This window comes from Macaca nemestrina, chromosome 17 (genome assembly GCF_043159975.1).
Source record: "Macaca nemestrina isolate mMacNem1 chromosome 17, mMacNem.hap1, whole genome shotgun sequence".
NCBI lineage: Eukaryota > Metazoa > Chordata > Mammalia > Primates > Cercopithecidae > Macaca > Macaca nemestrina.
In genome coordinates, this window is record NC_092141.1 from 65,817,799 (window position 1) to 65,834,917 (window position 17,119).

At 49.9% G+C, this 17,119-nt stretch overlaps 1 protein-coding gene across 2 annotated transcripts in view; it reads right to left on the minus strand.

Annotated features, from left to right (window-relative positions):
• Positions 1-16,997, minus strand: part of LOC105472124 (signal transducer and activator of transcription 5B) — a 91,170-nt gene extending 74,173 nt beyond the window's left edge. Inside the window, exon 1 of one of the 2 annotated variants that reach the window (XM_071083170.1) lies at positions 16,756-16,997. The gene's annotated coding sequence lies outside the window, so the exon portion shown is untranslated. Of the gene's footprint in view, positions 1-5,575; positions 5,721-16,755 lie in introns of those variants that run through there. The other variant, XM_071083169.1, reaches the window with a different exon arrangement.
• Between the last annotated feature and the right edge of the window lie 122 nt (positions 16,998-17,119).

A 17,119-nucleotide genomic window follows, 5' to 3' on the forward strand; every position in this document is an offset into this window, starting at 1 on the left:
CATTAAGTAATATTTTTATTATTTTCATACTTGAAGGCATTGGAACATTTTCTCAAACTCTGGGTTTTGAACATAATTTGAAGGAGTTGTTCATTGTCTGCTCACCTCTTGAAAGATGGCATCATAATGATTAGATACATAATCAGAATATTTTCCCAGGTGAGCCGTGGTAAGCAGAGCTCCAGCCCAGAATGATGAATACTTATTTTTAATACAAATCATGGATGTGGCTGTTACTGGCAACTTCGGCCTGATTTCCCATATGCAAAGAAATCCCCTACCAGGGGAAAACAAGCAATGTTAGAAAGTTGTTGGGTTTGTCCTGTTATCATTACAGGGTAAAGCCAAATTCACATTTAGTAGCCTGATGGGCATTAAAAGTATTAGTCACCAAATTAATCCCAACAAATAACAATAATTGATTGGCTCACTGATGTATTTCCCCTTGTCTTCCCCAACCTTTCTCTAACTAGTCAGAAAGGAAAGTTTTCATATTTTCTGAGAATCTCATTACTGCTCTCAAACCATGCTCTGTATCTTAGTATAATTTAAAAAATGAGTCAGCACAAGCACCTCAAAAAACTAGCATAGAATATGAAGCTATTTCTCTTCATAATAGAAAGGTGCAAAAATTTTTAAAAAGGTTATTGAGGGTACTAAAGGTAATAGAAGAATACATGAAGAGTGAATGTTGTAGTAGATTTTGCAAGCTAGCTTCCAAAAGCAGGTAGAAAAAGATGAATGTTCCTTATTAATCAATACAAGTATTCATCATCTCAATGGTGTCATCCATGTGAAAATGGACATAGTTATTAAGAATAAACCTAAAGAAGAAACTATCTTGTATGTGACAAATTATAACTTCTCCTTTCTTGAATATTGGGGCAGCAGGGGAATAGGAAGTCAAGATACTCCAAGTATTAACTTCATTTGCAAATTGAATTCTACATAATTATGCACCATGCTAATGCAATACTGTTTTTAGTAATGTGATCCAAATGAAAATTTAGAAGAGGTAAACTCCCCCTGAACTGCAAACACATCTGAATGTCAATTCAATTAGGAGTCTATTTAGTCATTACACTTCTTAGAATAAAGCGAGTTAAAGGCCAGGAAAAGAACACTTGCTTTAATCACTGAAACAATCTACACATATTTCTCAAGGTTCCACTTAACTCATCCTGCAACATTTATATTAAAAGTGACCTACCATGGCTGGGCGTGGTGGCTCAAGCCTGTAATCCCAGCACTTTGGGAGGCCGAGACGGGCGGATCACGAGGTCAGGAGATCGAGACCATCCTGGCTAACACGGTGAAACCCCGTCTCTACTAAAAAATACAAAAAACTAGCCGGGCGAGGTGGCGGGCGCCTGTAGTCCCAGCTACTCGGGAGGCTGAGGCAGGAGAATGGCGTAAACCCAGGAGGCGGAGCTTGCAGTGAGCTGAGATCTGGCCACTGTACTCCAGCCTGGGCAACAGAGCGAGACTCCGTCTCAAAAAAAAAAAAAAAAGTGACCTACCACATAAGTTATCCAGGAGAGTCAGGGAAGATTTTTAAGGCTGAAGGTGATTCCTCCTCGGCTCTACTACCATACCCTAAATTTCGCCTCGTTCTTAACTCTTTTCCATGACACTGTGTATGGCTTTTAGGCGAGTCCAGAAAAATGGCTATCATTACTACTTAATATAAACCATGGGGTTCTGTATCATGTAAACCCAGGGCAACTCCTCTTTTAAGCACCGACATTCAAGGCTCTACATAACATGTTTCAACTCTATCTTAGTGCTGTACATTTTCCAAGTACCTGCGAGGAAACAGATAGCAGCACCTCCATTTTTCTGTTAATTGTGCTTTTGTTGCTGTTCTAAGGCTGTTAAACTTTAAAGAGAGTTGGGAAAAGACAAGAACATCTTGCCTTCCCGATTGGGTATTCAGGCTTCACTCAGTAAAGCTGTCATGAAGTAGCGCAAAGGGTCAGAGACAAACCACATGGCATCTGATGTTTGTCTGTATAAGTTTAAAATAAAAATGTGACACTACAAGAAGGTTAACATGTGGACCTAATTTTGAAAATACAAACAGGAAGCACCCCCACCCCAATATTACCATTTAAAAAAAAGGAAACCAAACCTCAAAGATACCTTCCAAGGAAGTGAAGGGTGTGACCCAAACTAACAAAAGTAATAAATCGTCATTTCAACTCTGAAACCATCAAAAGTGAGGGTCTCATTCAACCAACTAAAAATCTAACACCTGTAAATTACTCTTCTCTTTTGATTAGTAAAAACGGCATAGATTTAGACGTGCAAAATCTTCTCCAAACTGACATAGGCTTTTCAGTAGCAGAGGATCATCATTAATAAAACACCCAATGTCAAGATTTTACTTCAAATAAGGCCACTATAATTAAGAGTGAATACAGTTTTAAAAAATGTTTATCACTCTGATGCTTACAACTTAAATTTGAGTACAAAAACTGTCTGATCAATGGAAACTAGATTGTTAAGTTTGACTTTCTTATTCCCAGAAACAAGCATAAAACTGTTGTTTTTCCAACATTGCAGGGGAAAAAAAACACTTCTGATTTTAGAAGAGTTCTATTCACAAAGCGCAGAATTAAAAACATTTTCTTCCTTTAAATACCACACGTTTGAGGACAGCAATAGTGTGGAGCTAACTTTGAAGCATTATTTTTATTAAGTTGCACAGTTAAAGTATTTTGATACTTTGATACGTCATAGTATCAAAATAAAAGGATATTCTTCTGAAGAGTCCAGTAACCTGGAATTGCCAGATAGCTTTTTAAAATAAGTTTCAAATTATCAGAAAAATCATACAAACTAGGGTTATTTTGCTTCCTTTTGTAGGAATAATGCAGTAATCTACACTCTTAACAGAAAGGGAAAAAATGTGTCACAGATAGAATGTCCAGAAATCTGTGAATAACTTTATGAGATACAGACATGTTTGTAGGGCACGAAAATAGTTAGTCTTCCTTCGATTCCACCTGTAACCTGCATCTAATCTTGAGCATGTTATTTACCTATCTATAACGTCTTCCTTTTACCATAAGACTACTGTGTCACCTACCTACATAACAATAAGCCAAATAAACCACAACAAATGGATTCATAATATATAAGCCTAACAAAAATTACAGACAATTTGAATACTAACAATACTATGATGTGAAAAAACTCGACTTAAGTATCAAAAAGTAATAAGCGGCAACTTTAGTCTTGATGTGGCTTTTACATATGTAAATGACATAAAAACAATCAAGAGAGGAAGAAAATGGAGATGAGATGAAAAGTCAGAGCAGGATAGGAAGTGTTGACCAAAATATTTATGTTGTAACACTCCAAACGATGATAGCACATTTTTCTCCTACTATCATACATACTAGGAAGTACACACCTTAAATTTCTTAACACAATCCATATTAACAACCTGTGGGCAAAAAAAATGCAAGCACTGAAAAGGTGAGAACTGATGAGAAGGTGGGATAGTTTATTTAGTTGGGTATACAGCAAAGATTTTGTGCAGAGTTTAGCTTCAAGTTATGCAATAACCAAACTGCTGGTGATAGAAATCAACTTTTTTTTTTCTGATGGTTTGCTTTACAACAACAAAAAAAATCTCCATTCCTTCCCTGTGTCTCAATCTGGAGCTTGAAATTTCATCTTCCAGAGGCTACAGTAGCAAACAAGTCATCTCCTAGATAACACACTTACCTGACCCAAGGCGTGGTGTTGTTTGAATTAAATGTAACAGATAACACAAATTGTCACATAGGAAGTTTTTCTTTAAATCTACAGCCCCTTCTCTCATTTAGCCCTGTCCATTCCAACAACTATGATCTTCCATGAGATGGAAACTGGTACCCAAATGAATAAACAAAACAACCCGAAGCCTTAAAATAAAATCAATCAATAAGATTCTCCTCATTTGAAATGATCAGAACCACTCCAATATTTACAGTGTCACAAAATGAAATTTTAAAACAAGAAAGGCACACTCAATAAAATACATCCTCACGTAGGAACTGACAGGCAATGAACATAACGCAATATAACATAAGCAAATGGACAATAACAGAATGTTGGGGAGAGAGGCACAGTTCTATTACCTTAATTGAACGATAACAAAATTATCTGAAATAATGTAGACCCAACAGCTGAAAGCTTATTATGGCCCAGGCAGCTATCCAACAGCTTTGGAAACCTAAGATCCAAGCAGATCATAAACACCACTTGAAGACTGAAAAAAATGACAGAAGCCCAAGCATGATATTCGGTGTCACGCTGGCCCTTTCAAAGGGCATTCCCTGAGGACACTGCAGAGAAAATGTATGGAATTGTATCTAGGCAAAGATCTATATACTGCATGGTGCTTTGGGAAGAGCACGAATCTCAGTCCTTGAAGTTTCCTGGATACTCAACAAACAGCCGTGTCACCCGAACAGGTCACTTACTCCACCTATCTGGGCCTCAGTTTCCTCATTTGTACAATACAAGAATGTGGCATCATCGCTGGGTTCCTTTCCAGCTCTAACATTCTTTGACCCACTTTTGGCACCATTTATTTGATACAAGCTATGGCGGGATCACAGGGACCAAGAAGAAAAGAACTGACTCTGGCTCTTTGGGAAAGAGAGAATCGGTATCTCTTTTAGCCTTTAAAATTCTTGTGGTTTTCATTAATCCCGTCTTCCTAAAAGCTGGCACTTGTTTTTCTTCTTTGCCTTTTCCATCACTGCTGGCTACAAGTGTTTGCAACCGCCTCTTGCTCCGTGTGAGTTCTTTCCTCTTTGATCACCCCGACCATCTTGCCAGATTCCTTTAGCCCCAGACCAGCTTTTGTGATACAACAACTCCCCTTCCGACTCTCCATATCTACCGCCGACACCAGGAGCACTTTTAACCCTTTATTCCTGACTAGAAAGAAAAAGCACACTGCATCCCACGGCCACACGAACGAGCCCAGGCCTGGCGGGTCCTGATGTGGGATCCCGCCCCCCAGAGTCTTATCGAAACGTTCGTATTTGTTGTCTTGACTCCTTATAAGGCCCTGTTTCTTGAAGCTTTGCTAATACCCCCCACCGCACCAAGCACCCCCGCAGGCTCATCCCATCCCCGGAGTCCCGGGCACCTCTTTTGAAAAAAAGAAGTTAAAGCAAGGAAGACGGCTGGGGCTATTCGGAATTGCAACGTGAAAGTGTGAGGCGGCTGACAGCAGCCCCCTGAGCTCCTAGGAGGTCGGCGCGGGGTCCCCACACACCCACTCGGACACACGCGCACGCAGCCTTTAAAGCGCACGCCCCCCAACGCGCCGCGGCGTTCGCACGTCCCCCTCGCGCGCCCCGCATTGCCCCCAGGCTCCCCGGCAGCCAGCCCAGACCCCCTCTCCCCGCGCGCGCCCCTCGCCCAGCGCGCAGCCACCGCGGCCCGGGAGCGATGGCGGCGGCGCGGCCCTGACGGGTGGCTGAGCGGCTGGAGAGCGGGCCCCGCCCGGGCTGGCTCCCCGGCCTGGCTCCCCCGGCCCCGGGCCCCGGGCTCGCCCCGCAGCGCCTACCTCGCTCGGCCCCTCGGGCGCCCGCGGCTGCTCCGGCCCTGCTGTCTGGCTTGCCCGCCCGCCCGCTCGCTCGCTCCCTCCCTCGGCCGGGCCGCCGCGCGGAGTCGCCTGCGCTGGGTCCCCGCCCGGGGTGACGGCTCCGGCCGCCGACTCTCCTCCCGCCGGGGCCCGCGGGGGCGCGCGCGCCGCTCGCGCGCGGAGGCCCGGGTACGCGCGCCGCTGGCAGCCCGGAGCGCGCCCCGCTTCCTGGTTCCGCCCGGCGCGCGCTCGCCAGCCCTGGGTCGCTCTTGGTCTCTCGCGCCCCCTCTGCGGCCGCTCCTGAGGGACCCGGACCCCCTCGGCGCACCCGAGGTGGCGGCGCGCTCGGCGGGGCGGTGCCGGCGCCGCGCACACCCCCTTTCTGCGACGGTGGGGTGTCTTCCCGGCTTGGCTCCCTAGCCGACCCCGCACCGCAAGCACATGCTGCTTTGTTTGGGTTGAGTCGACCACCACTGGCAGGGCTAGGGCGCACTATCGTGGTCGTGTTGATTGGCCCCCTCCGCGGCCCGCCCACCTCCCTCCCTGGGAGCCCAGGCCCGCGTTCCGGGTCCTCTCCCTCCCAGGCCGAGGTCAGAAGTCCACAGCGGCCCCGATCAATAATTATCCTGGGTTTGCCCCCGGGAGGGCGTCTCAGCCAGGGCTCCTGCCGCCTGCATGGGCACGGCAGGAGTTCACATTCACTCAGGCCGAATGCACCTGTCAGTGTTCCAGGGTGAACCTACAGGGTACGGGGCGCCTGGGGCCGGTTCCCTTCCTGGGGAAATCTGGCTGGCTCCCACCAGTCAGAGCTGCGGGAGGGACTGCTCTCTCTAGAGAAGAAAGAATAAACAGGGTCACCTGTAGGATCCAGGGGAAGGGGGTCCCCCAGATCCTTTCCAGGTGCTGGGTAAGGGGTTGTGGTGTGTGGGAAGCCAGCCTGAGTCACCCACTGTCCTCCCCTCTGCTTCGTCTCTCTCCCGGAGCTGGCCAGCGGTTTCCCTGGCAACCCTCCAAGGACTAGCACTAAAGCAAGACATAGGAAAGCTCCAGAAGCCCAGCTGCATGGGCCAAAAGAGAGAGAAGGACCCCTCCTGGCCCCACTCAGACGCACACAGCTCCCCTGTATGTATGCAAAATGTTCATGTCCAGAGATGGCCCAGAGTTGCAAGTTCTCCCATAGTCCTCCCTGGGCAGCTCTTTCCAGCGGCTTTTTCTTCACCTCCAGAATGACACCAACGACAAAGGTCTCCAGCTGGTCAAAAAACCCTTGTCCCCTACCCAGGCCACTGCTCCAGTCCCACACTCTGGGCCAACACCTGGCACAGTGCTTTGCACAGAGTAGGTTCAGGGAGCTTGGAGGCCGGAGAAGGAAGCAGGAAGCAGGATGGATGGGCCAACTAACCCCTAGCTCTCTGGCAACCTCCCTGACAGTCACTGCCCATGCATGATGTTTTGACACTCAGGCGCTCCATGTTCTCCGTATTTCTTTTTTCTTTCCTTTTCTTTCTTTTTTTGAGACGGAGTCGCTCTCTGTTGCCCAAGGCTGGAGTGCAATGGTGAGGTCTCAGCTCACGGCAACCTCCGCCTCCCAAGTTCAAGTGATTCTCCTGCCTCAGCCTCCTGAGTAGCTAGGATTACAGGCGCATGCCACCACATCCGGCTAATTTTTGTATTTTTTTAGGGGTTTCACCATGTTGGCCAGGCTGGTCTTGAACTCCTGACCTTGTGATCTGCCCGCCTCAGCTTCCCAAAGTGCTGGGATTACAGGCGTCAGCCTCCGCACCTGGCACATGTTTCTCTTTCTTGTGAGCTTTCATCCCTGCACCATGCTGTTCCCTCTGCCTGGAATGTCCTGCCTTCTTGATGCCTGCAATTCCGTGACATTTGCTTCAGGCAGCATGACCTCCCTCCTTGTTTCCCACTGCGTTGTTCATGCCTCTATTACAGCGCTTCTTGTGTTGAAGGACAATTTCATGTTTTCATGTTTCTGTCTCTATCCCCAAGGGCAGACACAGTATCTTATTCACTTTTAAATCCCCCTACTCATGTTCAAGCCCAGAACAGACACTCAATAAATATTTTTGGTACAAAGCTTATGCTCTAGGAATGGAAATGGAGGCTACAAGGACTATGCAGTCATTAAGAGTACAGGGTCTAGCCCAGTGTGGTGACACACACCTGTGGTCCCAGCTATTGAGGAGGCTAAGGTGGGAGGATCACTTGAGCCCGGAAGGTCAAGGGTGTGATTATTGTTATTTTTTATTTTATTTTTTTTTTGGAGACAGAGTCTCACAAAAAAACGTCTCAGTGTGGTGGCACAATCACAGCTCACCGCAACCTCCTGGACTCAGCAATCCTCCTGCCTCAGCCTCATGAGTAGCTGGGACCACAGATGTGCACCACTACTCCCAGATAATTTTTTTAAATTATTGCAGGCTGGGCGCGGTGGCTCACGCCTATAGTCCCAGCACTTTGGGAGCCCAAGGTCAGGTGTTCAAGACCAGCCTGGCCAATATGGCGAAACCTTGTCTCTACTAAAAATACAAAAATTAGCTGGACGTGGTGGCATGCGTCTGTAGTTCCAGCTACTCAGGAGGCTGAGGCAGGAGAATTGCTGGAACCCGAGAGGCGGAGGTTGCAGTGAGCCGAGATTACGCAACTGCACTCCAGCCTGGGGCGACAGAGTGAGACTCCATCTCAAAAAAAAAAAAAGATTTGTAAAGACACGGTCTCACTATATTGCCTGGGCTGTTCCAAAACTCATGGCTCAAGCAGCCGTCCCCCCTCAGCCTCCCAAAGTGCTGGAATTACATTTGTGAGCCACTGTGCCCAGCCTGAAGCTGTAATGAGCCATGATTGTGCCACTGCTCCCCAACCAGGGCGACAGACAGTGTGAGACCTGTCTCAAAAAAAAAAAAAAAAAAAAAAGTACAGGTTCTCAAACCAGACTCTGTCAATTCCTTGAGCCAGGTAATCTTGAGCGTGTTTTCCTCTATCTTCTTGTTTGTAATGTGGTGATAGAGATAGTACCTACCTCATCGGGTTGCGAGAAGTAAGTGTTTACTACACGTAAGGTGCTTGCCTGTAAAGCACTATATAGTGGTTAACTATTACTGTGGTGTTTAGTAGCAGCTAAGATGAATACTCCTCTTCCCAAGACCCGCCAAGGTCTAGGACTCAAGCCAGCTGGTTTGTTTAAATGTCCTGAAGGGGACCAGGCGCGGTGGTTCACACCTGTAATCCCAGCACTGTAGGAGGCTGAGGAGGGTGGATCACCTGAGATCAGGAGTTCGAGACCAAGCAATATGGAGAAACCGTCTCTACTAAAAATACAAAATTAGCTGGGCATGGTGGTGCCATTACAGGATTACATGCCTGTAATCCGAGCTACTTGGGAGGCTGAGGCAGGAGAATCACTTGAACCTGGGAGACGGAGGTTGCGGTGAGCCAAGATTGCACCATTGCACTCCAGCCTGGGCAATAAGAGCGAAACTCCATCTCAGAGAAGAAAAAAAAAAAAAATGTCCTGAAGGGTGGGTGGGAATGCCTCTTGATTCTTCCATCTCTAGGCACATCTCTGACTGATGGTCACCGGCACTAAGCTAGACCTGGCTGAGCTAGACCTGGCTGGGTGTGTGCACAGATGCCAAGGACAGAACGTTCTGGGTGACTACCTCAGCAAAACAGAATGTTGTCATCCTGGGACGGGAAGGCCTGACACCTGCTTCTCTGCTTGACAGTTCTGATGGGGTGAGACCCTCTTCTTCTAGGCCTCGGGAACATATTCCCTTAAGTTGAGGGGACACCAGACTTAAGACATGACAGAAAGAAAGAAATTGAACAGGAAGCTAGGATCCTGAAAGACCCCACAGTCCAACCCAGAGGGAATGACCCAAGGAGGTACCTGGAGATGCAGCAATGTCCACTGGAGGGCCTCATCCCTTAGTGCACTGGCCTGAGCCAGGAGAGAGGCTTGGGGGAAGAGCCTGGGGGTCTAGTCCGCAGCTCTTGTCCATGCATGCCCCTGCTCTCATCCAGGACTGCCCGCAGCCTCCTCCCCTCTCTCTCTCATGGATGAACACATGGCTCTCAGAGCAGACAGCTCCCCTACTTCACATCTTCCCTCACTCCTGCCTCAGAGATCATGAGGTCATTTTCTGGGAACATCATTGAAGCCACAACCATGATCCCCTGCGGCCAGAAACCAGAGACCTTTGTTATTGTGGCTTCCCTCCTGCATCCCAGGAGTCAGGCTGACCCTAGGCGACCACTGGCCACACATTTGCTAAGAAAGGGCACTGTGGGAACATCCCTTTTTCCCTATGGGGATGAATCCTTTCATAGGGGGATAGGTCAGTACAGGACCCTGGAGCCATGTGGATACGATATAGGACACTCAACAGATAAGAAGGTGGGGCCACCAGATCTCCAAGGCCTCAGAATGGCGTGGCCTCGGTTTGGAACGGGCTCTGCAGTTTTGGAGGGCTCTGTCAGTGCCCCTGCTTACTTCTGCCAGAGAATTGGTGGTGAGAAGTTAGATCTGGTTCTAAATCCCAGCTCTGCTAACTTACTAGCTGTGTGACTTTGGTCTAGGTACTTAATGTCTCTGAAGACCTCAGTTTCCCATCATGTGTAAGTCATAGTGCGGAGGTAAAGTGTAATATCTGTTTTAAATGCACAGAATCCTTCTGTGCATTTAAATGCACAAAAGACCCTAGCAACTGTTGTTGCCCCTCCAGAAAGGCCCTGGGGGACAGGAAAGGGCAGAGACTAACTTTTCACCACATACCCTTTTGAATCTTTTGTTACAAAATACATACCCCATGTGCAGATGCTCCCTATTAAAACATTAGGAAAATGGACAGTTTTTTTAAAGGAAAAAGGAGAGTATTTGTGAAGGCAACTAAGCACTGTGCCTGGCACTTGATAAAAAAGTATTTTCTGTCTTTCTTTCCCTCAGCCCAATCCCAGCCAGTGTGCTGGGCCAGGAGAGAGCCGGTGCTTTGTCACATGGAGGGGAGGGGAGAGGGCAGGAGCGATGGATGAGCAGATGCATGGAGGACTCGCCACCTGGACAGTCTCACACACCCGCTCTCAGTCTTGCTCCTGTGTGTCTCACCGATCTGGGCTCCCTTCCAGTCAGAGCTAAAGGCTAAAGGGTTGGCTCTCTGGAAAGGCCAAGGATCCCCGACCCTGCCTCTTGGGACAGGGTCACTGGGCCCTCTCCACCCAGAGTCCTGGGGAGATGCAGCATTATCCAGGGAGGGTGGGGCAGACACAGAGGAGGGAGCAGAGTGCCACTGCAGCCAGTATCTTGCTGGCTTGCTGGGCAGGTTAAGAACTCAAAATTCAGCCCAGCACCAGGCAAAGATGAGGCTGCTGCCGCCACTGCGGGTGGAAAAGCAGGTCAGTGGGACCAGAGCAGGCAGAGGCCAGGGCAGCCGGAGGGGAGCCTTCTGGGAACCATGGTGGGGGTGGTCAGTGAACAGTTCAGTGCCCTGAACTGTCAGAGCTCCGGAAGTTCTGTGCTGTTTTAGGGGCCTTCATTAATCCAACAAATATCTATGAAGCCTCTATTGTGGACAAGCAGTGGGACATAGCCCTTTAGGCAGTGTGTTAGGGCCATAAGAAGGGGCCTGTAATACAGGTGGGATTGAAGGGCAGAGGAGAAAACACCCAGCTCTACTGGCCAAGGCCTCTGAGCACCCACAATGCACCAGGCACTGACTCTTTTTTTTTTTTAGACAGAGTCTCACTCTGTCACCCAGGCTGGAGTGCGGTGGTGCGATCTCAGTTCACTGCCACCTCCGCCTCCCAGGTTCAAGTGATTCTTCTGCCTCAGCCTCCCAAGTAGCTGGGATTACAGGCATCTGCCACCACACCTGGCTAATTTTTTTATTTTTAGTAGATACAAGGTTTCACCATGCAGAGTCTGCGCCAGGTTGGTCAGGCTGGCCTCAAATTCCTGACCTCAGGTGATCCACCCGCCTCAGCCTCCCAAAGTGCTAAGATTACAGGCATGAGCCACTGCGCCCGGCCTGTGACTGGGTCTTAACAGAAATCCCGGCAGTGGGTCTTGCTATTTCTTTACAAGTGGAGGACGCTTAGATCCAAGAGGCAGACTCACTCATTCAAGATCCTACAGCAGAGCCAGGGTCTGCACCAGGACCTTATGACTCCAAAGCCTTTGTGTTTTCCTCTAGGCCACACTAACCCTAGGAAAGATGAGGCCAATTTTACCAGGTGGCCAAAGGAGGAATGACATTCCAGGTAGATGGAATGAAAGGGGCTAGTGCTTAGAGTTGAGAGGCCAGTGTAAGGGGAACGGCCTGGCTGAAGCACTTTTTTGAGGCTTGGAGCAAGGAAGATGTGGGTAGATTTGAGACTAAAGAAACGAAGAAACAATGAGAAACAGATTGTACAGAAAGGAATCCCTTCCAGTCATAACAAAGGAAAGTGGCAGTGTACTGGGAGGTGTCGTGGAAGATGCTCAGCCCCCTCGCACACAACCCTCAGAGGGCTTGAGATCGGGTCCTGGGCCGGCCGAGGCACAAAAGATTTCTTGTTGGGCTGTAAGGAGGAGAAACTAGCTCAGCGGGAAGAGAGGCCTGATAGTCATCATGGATGAGGATGAGAAGCCAGGTTTGACCCAGGGCCGTCCAGGACACTGCCAATTCCACTCAGCTGCCTGGTTCTGTGTGCCCTCTCTCATCTCTCCAGGATCCTGGGCCTGGCCCTGCGATGAGGGGGCTGCAAAGAGTGGGCTCCTCCTGCCCACCTGACTGGCTGGGAAATGTGAACCTGGCACAGACTCTGCATCCTCTTCTCTTTGTCCAGAAAGAAACCGGCCTACAAGCCTCTCCCCCAGGCAGGCAGGCTGGGCAGCTGGGCAGAGGAGGCAGGACTCCCCTCCTACCCACCCTGTCCAGCCCCACACCCTTCCCCTCATGCTATTCCCAGAAACAGAGGACAGTCACTATGCCTCAGGCAGGATGGCCTGTGTTCTCTTGGTGACTTCATTGTAAGGTGACTTCCCTGAAGAGTGGTGGATAGGGGACAGCTGCAGGAACGGGCTTCACCCGAACTCCAGCAGCTCCTTCCCTTCCCCCAAATGTGCAAGAATTCCTCACCCTGTTCATATAAACACACACCCTCCTTAGGTCCTGCTCTGTCTTCATGGACAAGAACAGGGGTGGCATTTCTACAGGGAGGTCCCAGGGCCTGGCCTCAGAGGTGGGGCGTACTCTGAGCATGGGCCCATGGCCCCACTTCTAGAAGCCTTCTCCGGAGGGGCTGGCGTGCAGGTAGACTGTCCAAGCAGAGGCAAGGTGGGGGTGAAGCGGATGTTTAAGTGCTCCAGGGCTTCTCCCCCTCTGCCGCAGGGCAAAGAGATACTTCCTAGAAAGCCTCCAGCTTTCTTGGGAAGGCTGTTCACCCCCACCCCACCTCCCCTCTGGCTCCCATGTAACAGGAACTCTCCTTGAAGAAGGGACTTGGAGCACAGGAAACAAAGGCATCTCTGTACACCTCCCTCCACCCCCAAGGAAGGTCAGGTCAAGGTGACCTCAGTCTGTTCTCCCCAGGGTAGGGGCATGGGCAGACCTGATCGCCAAGGGCAAGGTAGAAAGGGGACCTGGGATAATTCTCTCTTTTTCTTTTTTGAGATGGAGTTTCACTCTTGTTGTCCAGGCTGGAGTGCAATGGCGCAATCTCAGCTAACTGCAACCTCCACCTTCCTGGTTCGAGCGATTCTCTTGCCTCAGCCTCCCAAGTAGCTGGGATTACAGGCATGCGCCACCACGCCCAGCTAATTTTTGGATTTTTAGTACAGAAGGGGTTTCACCATGTTGGCCAGGCTGGTCTTGAACTCCTGACCTCAGGTGATGCACCTGCCTCAGCCTCCCAAAGCGCTGGGACTACAGGCGTGAGCCACCGCGCCTGGCCCTTTGGGATAATTCTCTTAATCCATAAACTCAAACCCACCTTCATGTAAGCGTGCACAGAGCACACTGTCCCACTCAATAGAGCAGAGATGTAGGCTGGGTGAGAATGGAGGTGCTATGCTCCACACCACAGAACAGTGGTGGGCTAGCCCAGCCCAGGGAGGCCTCTTCACTCTCCTGGTGTGTGTTGGGCTTGGGGAACCCTAGAAAGGTTATACTGAGACCCTGCTAACAAGGCCCGGCAACTTGGATCCTGGTGCCATATGTGCACTTACTGGCCAAACAGCTTTGGGCAGGTTTCTTTCATGGACTAATCAAAGGGTGTGATTCTGGCTCTGACTGCCTTCAAGGTTATTGAAAGGATCCATTGAGTTGAAGAGCACAACCATGTTTGTACACAAATGCGCCTCAATGTAGTTCAGGATACGAATATAGTGTGCCAACTTCAGCCTAGGCTGCAGACTATTATTATTCCTAATAAAATATAGGAGGTCTTCTTTTGGAGAATATATTTCTTTTTTTTTTTCTTTTTTCTTTTCTTTTTTTTGAGATGGAGTCTCACTCTGTTGCCCAAGCTGGAGTGCAGGGGCGCAATCTCAGCTCACTGCAACCTCCGCCTCCCGGGTTCAAGAGATTCTTGTGCCTCGGCCTCCCAAGTAGCTGGGATTACAGGTGCGTGACACCACGCTCAGCTAATTGTTTTATATCTTTAGTAGAGACGAGGTTTCACCATGTTGGTCAGACTGGTCTCAAACTCCTGGCCTCAAGTGATCCTCCCACCTTGGCCTCCCAAAGCGCTGGGATTATAGGAGTGAGCCACTGCACCCAGCCTGGGGAATATATTTCTGTAAGATTTCTAAAATCCTTCCTCACTCCCCATCTAATGCTGTGACTTGGATTTGGGGGTGAAGAGCAATTAGGGGCAAGGAGGCCAGCCTCGGACCCCAGCTCAGTAACACCCTCGACAGTTTCTGATCTTCCTGAACCCCCATCCCGTGGCCTCAGTTTTCTCCTCCACAGTCTGGTTCCCCAGAACCACCAGGGTACTTTGTGGTGGGAAATCGCAGAGGCCAAACCAGGGGACTGAAAGCAGAAAAGAAACCCCAAATTTGACATTTTCAGGTAGTTGTGTTATCTCGAGCCACGACTACAGTCACCTCTTCCCCTAACCCAACTCTGACACCCTTCCCTCTACTCCCTTGGGTGCCCCTTGCCCATCCTGGGAAAGTTCCGCAGCTCTTCCTCCTCCCCACTGCATCTCAAAGGGAGAACAGGCACAAAGAAATGGAGAGAAACTTAGACAGAATCAGAGAACCAGATGGAGACCTAATGAGACAGGGAGAGACACAGAGAGAATAAAAGCCAGAGGAGGGGCTGGGCGCAGTAGCTGATGTCTGTAATCCCAGCTCTTTGGGAGGCCGAGGCGGGCGGGTCACCTGAGGTTGGGAGTTCAAGACCAGCCTGACCAACATGGAGATACCCTGCCTCTACTAAAAATACAAAATTAAAAATACAAAATTAGCCAGGAGCGGTGGCATATGCCTGTAATCCCAGCTACTCGGGAGGCTGAGGCAGGAGAATCACTTGAACCTGGGAGGCTGAGGTTGCTGTGAGCCGAGATCGAGCCATTGCACTCCAGCCTGGGCAACAAGAGTAAAACTCTATCTCAAAAAAAAAAAAAAAAAAAAATTGCCAGAGGGGGAAATATGCAATGAAAGACACAGATATTTGGGGCCTTATAGTCAGAGACCAAATGAGGAGACTGTCAAACAAGGGCACAGCCACTGGGCACAGGGTCAGGGGGTGGGTGGCATAGGAGGGCTCTGAAAACACAGCCACACACCCTTTTAGGCCCATCCTTCCCGTTCTGTTCTCTGGCATCTCAATGCTAGCTTTTTAGGACCTAGGACTACCCACACTAAAGCCAAGCCCAGCCCAACCAAGACAGATGTTTGGTGGGTAGGGCTGCCTGCTGGAGCAACAGGCCTCTGCGGGCCCTGGAGGAGGAGTCTAGAGAGGCGGCTGCCTGGAAGAGAGCAGGCAGGACCCCCTCTCTTAAGCAGGCACCCCCACCCCGTCAGGTGCCCAGATGTCAGTGCATGGCAAGGGTGGCCCTCTGCCCTCCAGACCTGGCCGAGAGGACTTGAAAACCTGAAGAATCTGCTCCCATCAACTGACTTCCACACCTGCCTGAAGGGAACTGCTGGAGGGCACAGGTGCCAAGTGGGACCCACCCAAATGTGGCAATGGGTTTGTATCCAGCCACCAACAGGCTGCATGACAGTGGCGAAGTCACTTCCCCCCTCTGGCCTTTGTTTTTCCATTTGTAAATCATCTTTATGGTCATTTCCAGCTGTGGCACTTGGCTTTCATTCCAGGTGACCCCCTAGCTCTGTGTCTGACCCTCCCCTGCCAAATCCATTGCTCAGAGTGGGAAAGGAGAGGAGAGGGGCTATACTTCCTCCTCCCTGGGGCCCCCTGCAGAGTATCTGGGAAGCAAGGCTTCCCTACATCCTCCATGCACCCCCTTAGAGTTTTCAATTCCTTTCCTCGTGATCCTGCCAACGAAGACACTGTGACCACACAGGGAAGGTGGGGAGAACCCAGACATTTTGGCTTCTGCAGCTTTAAAGTTCTTTTTTTTTCCTCTGAAGTTAAAAGAATGAAACCGGGAGAGGTAGTAAGGGGCAAGAAGGGAGAGTGGGAATGGAGAGAAAAGGGCAGCTCTGAGAAGCAGATGGGGAGGGAGGCAGATGAGATGCACCCGCTCCCCACCCCCAGCCCAGGACATGAAGTCTTGGCTCAGCTGTGCTGTGAGTGGGCAGCTGGGCTGGCCCCTCCTCTGGTGCTGCCAACCCGCTGCCAGGCAGAGGGGAGGCCCAGAGGAGAGGGAAGCTGGGCAAAGGGGATGGAAGGCGTCCAGCCCGACCTTACCAAACCCCTTGGGCCTCGTGGGAAGGGGCCCCTTGGAGAGGGGGACTGAGGCTGTAGACAGGATGTTCACTGCTGTGGCAAGGCCTGTAGGCAGTTTCGAAGTTGGGAGGACTCAAGACGGTCCCTTCCTGGACTTTTCTGAAGGTAGAACCAGCCTCATAAATAACTAGGCTGGGTGAACGGGGGCTTTAGCTAGTTTATGGATCACAGTCGGCTGGTGAGGTCACGCGCCCACTGTGTGGCCCTGGGCAAGCCCCTTCCCCTCTCTGGACTTCCACTTCTTACCTGCAAATTATGGAGAGGGGGAGGGCTGAAACACATGACTGCCAAGTTTCTTTCCAGTTCCTCCGTCAGGGTTGAGTTTAGATGGCGGGAGTAAAAGAAGGAGGGAGGTGCTGCGGTGGTGGGCTTCTCTAGAATCCCCAGTCCTTCCCCTCCCTACAGTTTTGCCTCTGAGGTCACAAAACCTGTGGCCCCCAAGACACACACGCGCACACACGCGCGTGTACGCACACACCCCACACATTTGTTTTTTAATCTAGGGGCTCAAAAGATGACACTCGTCAGAGCTGGAAGGCATCGCCAATTGGTCCACCCTTCCCTCCTCCCTTTTTGCGGATGAGAAAACTGAGGCCCAGGTTTGGGATTT